Raw genomic sequence first — 14,743 nt, forward strand, 5'->3', positions numbered from 1 at the left:
AAAGAGACAAGTCACACACAACTACGATGGAGGTTGGTAGAAACAGGTAGGACATGTTTTACGTTGTGAAAAATTGTCCGTGGATCCGAGTCACCGGGGACTTGTATCACGATAATGCCCATACATCTCCATGTGTGGCAAAATAAGGGTGGCAGTGTACTGTTTGGCTTATTTTCTATTTTTCTATCAATGAGTGTGATGAGACAAATGCTTGATTTTTTTACACTGTCATGACTGTCAGTGTCAGTTTTCATTAGGCCTACAGCTATCATATACCTTGGCTCTTATGTAAATTTAGTTCTTTAAATTCATTTTTCTTAATTAAAAACAGAGATTGAAAAATGAAAATTTTCTTGCCATATTACTTTCCACCAATAGAGGGCGTAGGCCTACACAAAAATATGCCCAAAATTCAAGTTTTTGAGCGCTCTGCCTCTGGTGAATACAAAATTATTCCCAAGTTACTAATGATAAATCAATTGCAACTATGTAAGGAAATTAGTAATTTTGGTCACAAAAGTGATATTTTAATGATTTTTTAAGTGTGTGGTATGTACAGCATTGGCATGCCATAGACATAGTCCTACATGTAGATTCCCTACAGGCAGGATGGTTGCAGTGAACAAGTGAGTCCCTACTCTTTAATAGACTAGTCTTATGCAATTGTTCTTGACAATGAATGCGAATTGCGTGTGAAACTTTTTTCCTGCTGCTTTATGCACACACAACGTGCGCATGTACCTCGATGGCTGACAGCTGTCTCTGTTTCGAGGAGTTTTTGTCTCACCTGCGTAGCAGAGTGAGACTAGGTGCCGCTTTTCCGACGGCGTCAACATCAAATCTTAACCTGAGGTTAAGTTTTTGAAATGACATAACTTAAAAAGTATATGGACCTAGTTCATGAAACTTGGCCATAAGGTTAATCAAGTATTACTGAACATCCTATTAGAGTTTCATGTCACATGACCAAGGTCAAAGGTCATTTAGGGTCAATGAACTTAGACCATGTTGGAGGAATCAACATCAAAATCTTAACCTGAGGTTATTAAAGTTTTTGAAATGTCATCATAACTTAGAAAATATATGGACTTAGTTCATGAAACTTGGACATGAGGTTAATCAAGTATCACTAAACATCCTGCGTGAGTTTTATGTCACATGACCAACGTCAAAGGTCATTTAGGGTCAATGAACTTTTGCCGAATTGGGGGTATCTGTTGAATTCCCATCAGAACTTTGAAAGTTTATGGATCTGATTCATGAAACATGGACATAATAGTAATGAAGCATCACTGAACATTTTGCGCAAGTTTCAGGTATCATGATTAAGGTCAAAGGTCATTTAGGGTCAATGAACTTTGGCGAATTTTGGGGTCTCTGTTGAATTACCATCATAACTTTGAAAATTTATTGGTTTAGTTCGTTAAACTTGGACATTAGAGTTAAGTATCACTGAACATCCTGTGTGCATTTCAGGTCACATGACCAAGGTCAAAGGTCAATGAACTTTGGCCGAATTGGGTGTAACTGTTGATTACCATCATAACTTTGAAAGTTTATGGATCTGATTCATGAATCTTCGACATAAGAGTAATCAAATATCACTGAACATCCTGTGCGAGTTTCAAGTCACATGATCAAGGTCAAAGGTCATGTAAGGCCAATGAACTTTGGCCATGTTGGGTTTTTTTGTTGAATAACCATCATATCTCTGTAAGTTTATTGGTCTAGTTCATAAAAAGTGGACATAAGAGTAACCATGTATCACTGAACATCTTGTGCGAGTTAGAGTAGTTTTCAAAGTCAGCACTGCTGCTATATTGAACCGCGTGATGCAGGTGAGACGGCCAGGGGCATTCCACTTGTTAATTTTAATTTCTCCTCGGCCTCGTACACAGACGGCTCGCTATCGTGCAGCCACCATTAACTTGTTACGAGGTTACAATGCAAAAGCTTCCAGATGGGGCTCCTCGATTTTGGTCTTTACAAAAGAATACCAGTTATAACAGGTTTATCATGGTGATAAAATTTGAAATCATTGTCAGAATGTTATTCTTTCTCTCTGTCTCTACAGGTAGCCCATGTACATGTAAACATCAATACCTACATGTAGTTGTCAAGAAGTTCGACATCCGTTGCTGCTGGAACTTCATTTCTGCCAATGATGTACCACTGAGGAAACTGTTGTACAAGGTGGCCACAGGCTGTGCAAATGCCCCAGAAGAATGGTTTATCTCTTTGAACCATCAAAGTGGACCAAAACAAGCAGAAACCAACTTGATAATGGAGTCCATGATAAGCAATACAACTTATGAAAATGATGGTATTGATGAACACAGCATGGACTCGATGAACGATGGGGAAAACAGAAATGAAGAAGCTGTCTGCACAGATGTTGAGATTTCAGACAATGGACACGATGCTGTTACGAATCCATGGCTAGCAAGTTTACACTTGCAACACTCTCTTCAAAACCAATTTGATACACGCGGTTGCACATCAAAATGAAGTGCTGAGAATGGAAGTGACCCAATACTCAATGAGCTAAACAAGGGATTTCTTGCTTTACAGCAAAGCTACATAGGAGACTAAGAATTCCTTGGAGGACCAGTACATAAATTCACCAAGAAACTTCTGAAACTAAATTCTAGAACGAATACTGGGTTAGCTTCCATGCTTGAACCCCCATTCCACAGAGAACAAGACCGCTGTAAGACCTCAACAATCTTATGTCTTTCAGTGGTCTCCATTCTGTGGAATGGGGGCCTTACTCTGGGGTGGCAGGTGCTCTTGGCAAGAAAAAAAAATCTCTAGTCAGTATGCAGACAATTGGTGTTCAGCCAACTGCATGATCTAGGAGAAAGATGGTTGGTGGTGGCAGAAACCGCATTGGTGCTGGCAGACCGTCAAAGGATTGTTTGAAAACCAGGAAAGAAACTGCCGTTCAGTTCTCAGCGTATTCCTAGACGCAAAGCATAACGTTAGTGAATGTGTTACAAAATAATCAATCTCTTGGTAAAGCACATTCTACAAAGTAATGGCCGAGCTCTATTGAAATAACTACCCTTAGTGATATTTTCCTTTCATGACTTCTAAGAATGTTTTTGTTTTTAATTGTTAAAAGAATGAATTGGCAAGTACATACTGTACATGTTTGTCATGTCATTATGATGAAGTCTTGGACACTCCCCCCCCTTTCATCTAACATGCAGTTTTATTAAATAACTATTAAAGTGTCATGTCTCGAGATGTACTTCACTTTTATATGCTATTTATGATACAAATATTGTTTTTTTATTTGAGTTTGATATTTACTCTTGCGTGTTAGTATAATAATTGACATGCTTGGTAACAGCGGAAATACTTTTTTTACCCATACCCTTCTTTTTTATGAGTATGCCAAAGAGCAATATTTCAAAGTGTGGCATGAAAAATTAGTATTAAAATTTGTTGAAATAATAATGAAATTTTTAAATAGATTTATTCATTTTTTATATCCCCCAAATGTGGAAAAAGGTTCATTTAAACATGTAGTGTTAGTATATGGCAGGCAATGAATGGTGACATAAGTGACTAGATATATCATTACCCAAGAATAGCCCAATCAGTGAACAGCATCGCACATAATGGTCAATTTTGAATTCGATTAAAATTCAAGGACACTCCAAATTTTGTCTTGATGTTTAGCTGATTATAAACATACATTTCTCAAACCAGCAGTTAAGATTTTAAGCACCCTCTATCCCACTACTGAAATCCTCTTTGAATACTTATGATTTTTTCTCGAATTATTTTATCTTTTAGCATTTTCACATGTCACACTTGTTCACAAATATTTATGGGTGGACCATGGATGCCACAAAATTGTAACGAATAATAATTATTAATGTTGAGAATTTTTGGACCTGCAGAGTTTGATTTTTTTTAAAAAGGATTCTGACTAAATATCATGTAATGTTATCAAGTTGAGGAATTAAACTAAACTTTGGGAAGTAACATTTTTGTTTATGTAGATATTCTAAATTCATGGACAAAAGTGGTTTGTTGGTCCTAGTTGAAACCCAGTTGGGAAATGCTTGGTATAGTGTCCTAATATTTCTATCTACCAGTCTATATGATGGAAATATTATATGTGGTCTTGTGTCAAGTATTTATATTTATATAAATATAATATATATATTCCAATATTAATATTCGGTCCTTTGATATTTTCATTGATAATATGAAGATCGATCAGAAAGAAACAAAGTTTCTAGGTGTAACTGTCGATGGTAAATTAAACTGGAATACACATATAGCTAATATTGTTACTTCGGTTTCACGTGGAGTCTGTGTATTATATAAGGTCAGATGGTTTATTCCTCGCCAAACATTATTTACTATATATAATTGTATCATACTGCCTTATATTTCATATCGTAATGTTGTATGGGCTTGTCAAAAAAAAAATCAACTCTTTATTTCTTCAGAAAAAAGCTGTTCGTATTTGTACAAACTCAGACTGTCGAGCTCATTCAAACCCATTGTTCCACAAACTTAGAACCCTAACCATACATGACATTCATTACCTTCAAATTGCTCTTTTCATGTACAGATTCCAAATCCGCGAACTTCCTGACAACCTTTTAAAAATGTTCCGTTTCAATACATCTATTCATAATTACCCAACCCGAACCTCAACCCAAGAACAGCTCTTGCCCATAGATCTATTCGACATACTGGCCCCGACATTTGGAATTCCCTTTCTATTATATTCGTTCATGCCCAACAAAAAATTCCTTCAAGAGGCAAGTTCAAAATTTCCTTATTTCAAAATATGAAACGCAAGGCTGATAATAATGTCATGTATGTTTATTACCACTGCATGGTTACATAATGTACCACCACACATATGAAATTCATTTTTGTTTTACTATTGTTTATATTTATTATGCAAACAAAATACCTCACGAACGAGTCTTCGTTATCAAACATGTCTTGTTATATATTGTTAAAAATTCTCATATTTCTCTCTTTCTATTCAGTTCTTTCCTTCCCACTGTTCTTTTCACACCTCACTCTATCTCTCTTGCTCTTCTTTTTACTCTTTGTTGATGTTCGCATCATTGAATATATTATTTTAGCCAATGTATAATTATGTATCTTTGTATTCTTTTTTCTCATGGAACATCATTTTCAAGCTCTTAGAGCTTAAGATGCTCCATTCATGTATATATATAAAAAAAATGATTATACTAATATGAATATAATGTAATGTTTAAAATGATGTATATATATGAATAAAATCAATCAAAATATAAAATCAATCAATATTCATGTGCAGGTTTTGATAAGTAACTGAGATGGAAACTGCTTTAGTATTTTGTTTAAGAGTGAAACACTAGTGGACTTTGGTTTAATCGTCTTCATGAGAGGATAAGTTTATACAATTAAAGTTTTTGTTTCTTAAACGTGCGAAATATAGTTTACATTAAATCATTAAATGCAAGGGTGCACACTATTGGTCAGCTGATTACTGACTGGCTTACAAATGATTCAATCATAAATTGTGCAATTATATGCTCATTTTCTCTTTCATGATGATGATGATAGCGGTGATGATAATGCTGACGAAATTGATGCTGATGATTGTTCTAGTGATGAGGAATTATGATTATTATGATAATCGTGATGATGTACTATATGGTAAAGTTAATGTTCTTTGTTAATGTTGATTTTGATAGTTTTATGGCGATAGCTGTATTGATGATTGTGATGATGGTGCTAATTATGATGGTAAAGGAAAAGACCACCCCAATAAAAAGTTGATTTGAATAAAAGGAGAAAAATCCAACAAGCAGAACAACGAAAATTTCATCATCACAATCGAAAAAAATCTAATTTTCTTGTCATTGTCATGTGAAGCAAATTGTAATTCTCCTGAACATGTGGAATGACCATCATGATTAAGTTAAGTTGATACTTGTCAAATCTGTAAAAATTGAAATATTGTATGTAATTTAAATAAAAAAAAACACCCAAAAATAGTGAGTGAGGGACATCATCAACTTATTTGCATAATGAGTTGTGCATACAACTGTTCTGTTAAAAAGAATAAGCGAAATTAGGAAATAGACTTCATATAAAATTTTTCGCTCGCGCTTCGCGCTCACATTGCCTGTGTAATGAATCCCATTCAAGAGGGTTAAATGACACTAATATATTAACCAGTATACATACAATATATCCAGTTCTGATATCAATTTGCACACAATTCTGTAGCACATCAAGCATTTATTATTTTGTTTGATTCACACAAATCGTTAATGTGTATCAAAATGTTCGGCTCGCGCTGCGCGCTTGCATTGTTTAATTTGTGAGATACCTATGCTCTTTGGAAATTCTTACCAAAATTTGTCAAAATGCTCCTTTATCATGTCAGTATATCAAAAAATTAAGCTCATGCTTCGCGCTCGCATCTAATTGTTTGAGACGCACAGCTTGTTTATTTAAATAAAAACGCGCTTAGACTGTTCATTTTTTTCAGGTCGGAATATCAGAAATTTTGAGCTCGCACTTCGCACTCGCATTATTTATTTGGTGATACTTGTATCTTCAATAATCACTAAAAACAGTCCTAATTGAGTCACTTTTCGCGTTACTATATGATAAAATTTCGGCTCGCGCTTTGCGCTCGCATTGTTTAGTTGGATACTTATCTTTGTTCATGATTATAAAGACTGCTCTGAATCTTCAGTTCTAAGGACATAAAATATCAAAGATTTTTAGCTCGCGCTTCGCGCTCGCATTATATATTAAGGCCACATGAGATACCTAATATTGTTTATAGCAATAAAAACTAACATATACTTAAAACTTCAGTCTTTAGTTAGGACTACCCCGTGAAAAACCAACAAAAAAAAGCCAGATTGTAGCGGCCAATCGAGAAAAATGTTGATCAAAATATTTTTCGGCCCCCCCCCCCCTATTGGCGAAAGCTGGATCCACCCCTGATGTATGTGGGAGTCGTGCAGTTATCTTTGAAAGCCTCAACGATGTCGAACATATTTTTTCTCACTGAGCTGCTACGTAACACCTGTCTAATTTGCCCATCCTCAGTCAACAGAATATCGTGGTTTCTTGTTTTGTTTCCCTTTTCTGCTAATTAATGTTCTTTTTTGATCCCGAAACGTGTTATGTACAATGTGATTTTTATTCTGTATATTGCACAGTAATGATATACTCTGCGATATTTTGTCCCTTCGTCTGTCATAAACATTAGCCTTGCCCTATATGATATTTGTTTCCTTATTTTGCTTCCCTACTGGCAATTTTTCCTAATTTCCCTTCTTTGACCACCAGCAAAAAAAAGAGGGTCAAGGTCCGTGACGGTGGCATACTTGGAAACATCGTCGGGGGGATCACACCCCTCATCGGGTATTTAATAGTGGTCAAGGTGATTTCCATTTTGTACATCATCAAGAATGAGATATAATCTGTCGTAGTATTATATGCCCAAAGAGCAGCTCCTTAATTGGAAGCCTATCCTATCACCTTCCATTCCACATGTTCAATATTTCCCCTTCTTAAAGGTTAAGTCCACCCCCAAAATGTTGATTTGAATAAATAGAGAAAAATTAAACTAGCATAACGCTGAAAATGAAATCGGATGTAAAATAAGGAAGCTTCGCCTTTTTTCAGTGACATGCAAATGAGACAGTCCGTGTCCATCACTTACTGTTTCGTTTTTTTATTGTTTGAATTATACATTATTTCATTTTGTACCGATTTGACAATAAGGGCCAACTTGATAGTGTTATACAATGCTTTTCCACGAATCAATCGTTGTTTCACTTGAAAATGAGGAGAAAACTAGAATATTTCATGTAATTAAACATTAAAAAAAAAGTGGGTGGATGACGTCATCAGTCTACGCGTTTGCATACCGACCAGGCATTTAGCCGTGCCGATTTTGTGAAATTAAGCAAAATTTTAAAGTGTCATATATGCTTGTTGAATTTTTCTCTTTTCATTCAAATCAACTTTTTGTTGGGGGTGGAGTCGTCCTTTAATTTATCTTTACAATTTATTTCCTGAATTACCTTACAAAGAATATTTATATTTCGCAGCAAAAATTGAGGATAATGCACATCCTGAGTCAAAATTATTACAGTAATTTACTAAATGTTGTAGGAGCCTGCCATCGCTTTCAGTTAGTTTTTGCATGCGGTCTGTGGTTACCCCCCCCCCCCAAAAAAAAAAAAAAAAATCGGGCGTGATAGATTAAAAGTTTTTAATTTTTCAGGAAAGTGGATCAAGAGCTAAAACCTTAATTATCAATTCCATATAAATTCAAACCCTCCTACATCATGTACATGTCAAACAGCACGAACCAGCGGACATGGGGAGCTTTTCATTGAAAGATAATGTATGCTTTTCACTGACAAAGTTAATTCCTCCGAGCAAATCAAAATTAAGGTTTCAGAAGCTATCGATAGAGTGAAAAACTGGAAGTCACTTGTATTTTGTTTCGTGACTGCTCCTCGATTCTCCGGGACGTGTTATGCCTCTTTCCTGCTCACATGAGAGAGGGAGAGGGTGGGGACGGGGAGGGGGGGGGGGGCTTGTTTAAATCCCTTATTAGCACTCCATGAGTGCCCCTGAATCCGCCTGTGCAAAGGGTGCCCATTTAAAGGGCGTATGGGTCTGTCGTCTTCTTCCTTTTCTTTTCGTTTCTTCTTCTTCCTTCTCCTTCCCTTATCCTAAAACCTGTTTTTCCTCTTTTTTCTTCTTATTTTCCCTCTTCTTTTCCTCGTCCTTCTTCTCATTCCACTTGCCTTTTCTCCTTCTCCCGCTTCTCCCTTTTTCTTTTTTTTTCCTCGCTCTTAATCCCCTCCTTCTCCCTCTCTTCCTCTTCCATTTCTTCTACATTTCCTCCTCCCCAATCCTCCTTATTCAGAGTCATTTCAATTCTCTCTGATATCTGGGGCCCGTTGCAGAAAGAGTTGCAATCAATCGCAACTCTAAAAATCATGCGCAACTTGATTTTCAACCAATCAACAGCGCGCATTTGGCACTTGCGATTGATTTTTTGACTTGCGTTTAAACGCAACTCTTTCTGCAACGGGCCCCAGGTTACATGTTTTTTCCAAAAACAATAACTGATCCCGGAACGCTATAGTTCAAGCAAAACTAGCTATTAAAATCCACCCTTCCAAGCCGCACGTGAAATCTTCCCTCAACACTCATCACAGAGCTGCAAACATTAATTGTGAAAAAATCCTATTCTTATTCGTATCTATCAAATTTTCAAGCCTTAACTCCTTTTTCTTTTAAATGTTGAAAAACATACCACAAATCATCATTCCTACAAGTTTCAGAAATGTTTTTTCTCGGGGGAGAATCCTATGTAGTGTCACTTTCCCCTTTAATAAGCATTCTACTAATTGGTAGCTCATTGAATGATTCTGAAACAAAACACTTGCCACTATACCCTAACACCATGTCTCCAGAAAAATTAAGGCAAGACCAGTTTTTACTTAAAGGGATGGTCCGGGCTGAAAATATTTATATATTTACATAGAGTAAAATTCAATGAGCGAATTGTCGAAACTTTCATCAAAGTTAGAACAAATAATAAAGTTATTAAGTTTATAGTTTAGCAATATTTTGTGAAAACAGTCGTCATGAATATTCATTAGGTGGGCTGATGATGTCACATCCCCACTTTCTTATGTTATTACATAAAATCATATTTTTTCATTATTTCATACTTGTGTCAATAATGTGTCTCCCTTATAATGAAACAAATTGCATCAATAAATATCTAATGCACTAAATCAGTTGTCAATCCAATTTTTCTAGTTCTTGGAGGAAAAAAATTGAATAAACCTAATTTCACACATAATAAAATACAAAAGAACATGTGGGGATGTGATATCATCAGCCCACCTAATGAATATTCATGACGACTGTTTTCACAAAATATTGCTTAACTTTAAAATTCAATAACTTTGTTATTTGTAATCCGATTTTGATGAAATTTTCGCCATTTTGCTCAGTGAATTCTACTCTAGCTATAAATACTTTCAACCTGGACCATCCCCTTAAAGAAAGCTCTGAACAGGTCATCAAATAAATAATTGCACAAATGAGAGAAAATGTTGTATTATTGCAAATAAAACACCATATATGGCCATTTTAATGTCTCACTCGTGATACAAACATTGACCAAGAAGTGTGAAGATTATCATCATACACAACCTTCAACAAGACATCATTTAACCATTTCTCTTTTTCAATAGTACACAGTAATAATACATTCAAGGCACAAAATCATAATCTGGGCATATACTGTAAGCTCCACACCAAATGTTTCATGGATATTATGTTCTACAAAATATCATTCCAGGAAGCGGATGAAACACAGACGGAAAATCATAGCACATTTATATCAAAGCATGCCAACATAATCAATCTACTTCATAATAGAAAATTCCTGGGTTTTTAATGTCAAAAGTGGTCTGGTTTTGCAAAAAAAAACTTGACTGAGCTAAATGGGGCTTGCAATGGGTACTGAACATATTCCCTTAAATTTACATCTAGCAATGTGTGTGTAAATGAGTTTTTAAGGAAGTGTAACAGACTATCAGTTACAATTATTTTTGGAACCAACCTTAAACATCATAAAGCTTGGACCTCTGCATCACTTTGGGCCTTTTCACACGTGAATCTTGAATCGTCATTGTAATGATGATTGCTATTGTAATCGCGAATGTGATTAGCGTTCATGATTCTAATCATGTTCTTCTTTGGTTTCACACGTGCTAAATATTCGTTATTAACCTTATTTTTCACTGGAATCATTCAAATTACGATTTTTTTACCGTGTGTGGTTTGTAAGGGCGGTTTGTAACTTCCCCAGTGTAACTTTGATTCAAGATGCATGCCACAAAGCCAAGAAATTTGAGCTTCAGCTAGACTTGTCTCAATGCTCACTTTTTTAAATAATTCATTAGGGTCTGTGTCTGAAGACTAATCTATAAGGGAGGGGGGCCTCTTCATTTTCAATCTATAAACATGTTTGGTTTGATTCTGGAGGCCATTAAAAAATAAAAATGTTTAGCTTTAATGTAAGAATTTAGATATTGGTAAGCTACATGATCCTGCAAATTCTTATTAATGACACTTTAACAAGCTTTAAACAGGCTTTAACAGTCCAAGCAAAGAAAATTATTTCTGATCAAGTTGGAAACTTACCACATTTACAATACTTTTAAACATTCCATTTTTATATCGTTGATGTTGACTACTAAATACTGATTGTATATCATGTAGCACAAATAAATACATATCTCATGAATTTATCAACAATATACCATACAACAGACCTACAAGTATGATCATAATCAAATTTCATGCATACTTCCTTTTTAATAAAGGTTATTCATGACAAGCTTACAACTTTCCAGGGCCTTGCAAGACATAGCAACATGTTATATATGCAATGAACCAAGATTTCATTTTTTATTTCACCTATTTATAACCGAATGGATGCATACCCTTCTAAAAAGAATTCATAGAAAAATCCCTAAAGTGATCATCACTAGACCAATGGTCTAGTCCAGTATTAGTCATGACTGATGGTTAAAGGGGAAGTTCACCCTGAAGAAAACTTTCTTGTAAAAATAGCAGAAAAAATAGTAAAAAATATTGGTGAAGGTTTGAGGAAAATCCGTTTAAGAGTAAGAAAGTTATTAGAGTTCAAAGTTTTGGATTTGTGACGTCATAAACGAGCAGCTGTCCCATGTGTTATGTAATATAAAATGCATAAATTTAAAATTTTGTATGGTTCCTGATGACTTAATTTTGTTTTCTTTTCATGATCGGGTGTGAAACGATTTGTCTATTGATATACAAAAGTTACAGTGAAAACCAGTTTCAATTTTCTGAGAAAATGACATTTCATTGACTTTTTACCATTCGCTATGTAGGAATGCTGCTCGCATATGACGTCACAAATCAAATAATTGAAATTCTAATAACTTTTTAACTAGTTGATGAATTTTTCTCAAACCTTCGGCAATATTTTTCATTAATTTTTCTGCTATTTTTACAATAAACTTTTTGTCAGGGTGAACTTCCCCTTTAATGGCTATCGATCGATAACAAATTTTTACTGTAGTAAACAATAATAATTGGCATTTATATAGCACTTCATCAATCTACGACTGCTCAAAGCGCTTCAACATTATTATTACCCGGTCACTGGATTCATAGCGTTTCAAGCAGCCTGTTAGGCGCAAACTTGCTAATCCAACCACAATGACAGTTGTTTCCTACCAGTACCCAATTAGCACCTGGGTGGAGGATGGCAAAGTGTGGATTGATGCCTTGCCAAAAGACGCTAGACCATGGTGGGATTCGAACACACAACCCTCTGATTACAAGGTGAGAGTAAGAACCGCTACACCGCAGCGCTTCTACTAGTTATGCCATAATACGGCAATTCAAGACCAAGATTATAGTAAACAGTAATACAGCAGGGGACTGTTTCATACAGAGTTAAAACTGTTGTATCTTTGCCATTATGGCAACTACCACGGTAACCTTGATTCTGATTGGCTGCTGACCCCTGTTACCATGGTAGTTGCCATAGTGGCAAAGTTAGAACAGTTGTAAGTCCTTTATGAAACAGGCCCCTGATGTATACTGTCAAGTAGACTGAAAAGGGGGCGTTCTCAGAATTTCTGTTCACAATGGTCAAGACAGTCACTATTAACTATCACACAACTGCCAATGACCATAACAAATCTAGGAGTGAGCATGCTTTTAGTATAGGACCTGAAAAATTTCCACTGATTTTAAACCCCCCCCCCCCCCCCTCCCCCTGACAAAAGAATATAAATTATACTAATAAATTAAGAAATAACATTTGAAAAAATAATGAAATAACACAAAATAGAAGAAATTTTTCAAAAATAAATAATGAATCTTTTCATGAAACTAAATGAATCAATATAAGAAATAACTAAGAAAAATAACTGAATATGGGCATTACATAATTAAACACTTTTCAAAATAAATGTGACTGCGATTGTCATATAAGACACAGGCACTAAATAGAATTGGCAATTACAGTCTGTGCCGGCAGATTGAGTAACAACAGCAATGGCACAGTCAAATCAGTGCAACCAAGTCCACACCGACCAAATCACCCAAATGTATTTCATTAATAATTATCCCATTGAAAAAGCCCTTAACACATCGGAACAACGTCTCGACATGCTTTACAGATATATTATTACCCCGGTCATCAGATCCTTGCATGTCCACATACAATGTATGCAACTTCTCCACTCCCTGGGGAGCATTCCAACAAGAGTTGCAAGACTCAATTTCTAGGCATACTACAAAGGCTTTCGCATCCTGCCGGGTACCCATTTAACATGTGGGTGGAGAGTGGCAAATTGTGGATTGATGTCTTGCCAAAGGATGCTCGGCCGTGGTGGGGTTCGAACACACAACCTTCCGATCACAAGGCAAGAGTCAGTCCCGCTACACCACAGCGCTTACATAATCAATTATTTTATCAATTATTATCAATGTCAGAACATTGGTCAGTTTGGAATCAGTTGCCTCAATGTGACTGTAGAATAAATATATACCAAGAAGGTGTATGCCTCGTGCAAACACTAGGCAGTATAGAGGTGTTGTGGCTCAGAGTAATAAGTCTCCGGACTTTGAACTGGAAGGTCTGGGGTTCAAATCCCACCGCAGCACTCACATCCTTTGACAAGGCATAATAAATGGGTACCTGGTAGGAAGGAATTCCTTAAAATGCTTGTGCGCCAGATCAGGGTACCCAGGGGTATTAGAATGCAGCGCTTAGATACATTCTCATTAAGTGCTATATAAATGTTAAATATCATTATTATTATTATTATATTTAATGGTTATACTGGCATCGATTCGGCAGATGCATAGCCATACGATAAAGCCTAATTCTGTGTTTTGAGGCTTTGGATCAGACTTCAAATCTTGTATTTGTATTTTTTCAGAGTCTTGCCTCGATATTCAATAAAAACAAGAGAATTTTGAAAAATCATTCAAGGCGAGACTCGAACCTGCATCAATGATCCTGACTGTAGTAAAGTCACAATAGCGCATTGTTAGGTGTATCAATCGCACCACATCAATCGAGCTGATCGATGCGTTGAAAATAACGCTATAATCTGTTTCCATGAATATTCATGAGGCATAGTCTGACTAAATCGACCCTATTGGGTACTGAGTCTGCCGAATTGACCCCAGTATAGACTCATTTAACCATATTTAATCCATTCTTAGAATAAGTACAAAAATCAAGTTCAACACTCCAATGTGCATTAGACCATAAAAACAATAACTTATCATGATTTCATGCACAGGTTTTTATTATTTGCCCTCCAATATGTCTGCCTCTGGGAGCATGTAAGACATCAAAGATTGAAAGAAGAATAATGTTGGTTTGAGTGGCATTACTATATACTCCTTACAAATATTTCACCAATATATGTGCAAAGCACATCAACTGTCCGTATAAGGAGGAAAGTTTATACAAAATGCAACTGTACTCTAGCTCTGCACACAATCAAAACGTGTGTATGAAATATATAGCAACAAACATATATATGATGTATCGTCTTGCATGCATATATGGAATATTAAAATGAGACAATTATCAATATATTCAACAAACATTCCAACTATTCAAACCCCTAAA

The sequence above is a fragment of the Lytechinus variegatus genome, chromosome 9 (assembly GCF_018143015.1).
Source record: "Lytechinus variegatus isolate NC3 chromosome 9, Lvar_3.0, whole genome shotgun sequence".
NCBI classification, from domain to species: Eukaryota; Metazoa; Echinodermata; class Echinoidea; order Temnopleuroida; family Toxopneustidae; genus Lytechinus; species Lytechinus variegatus.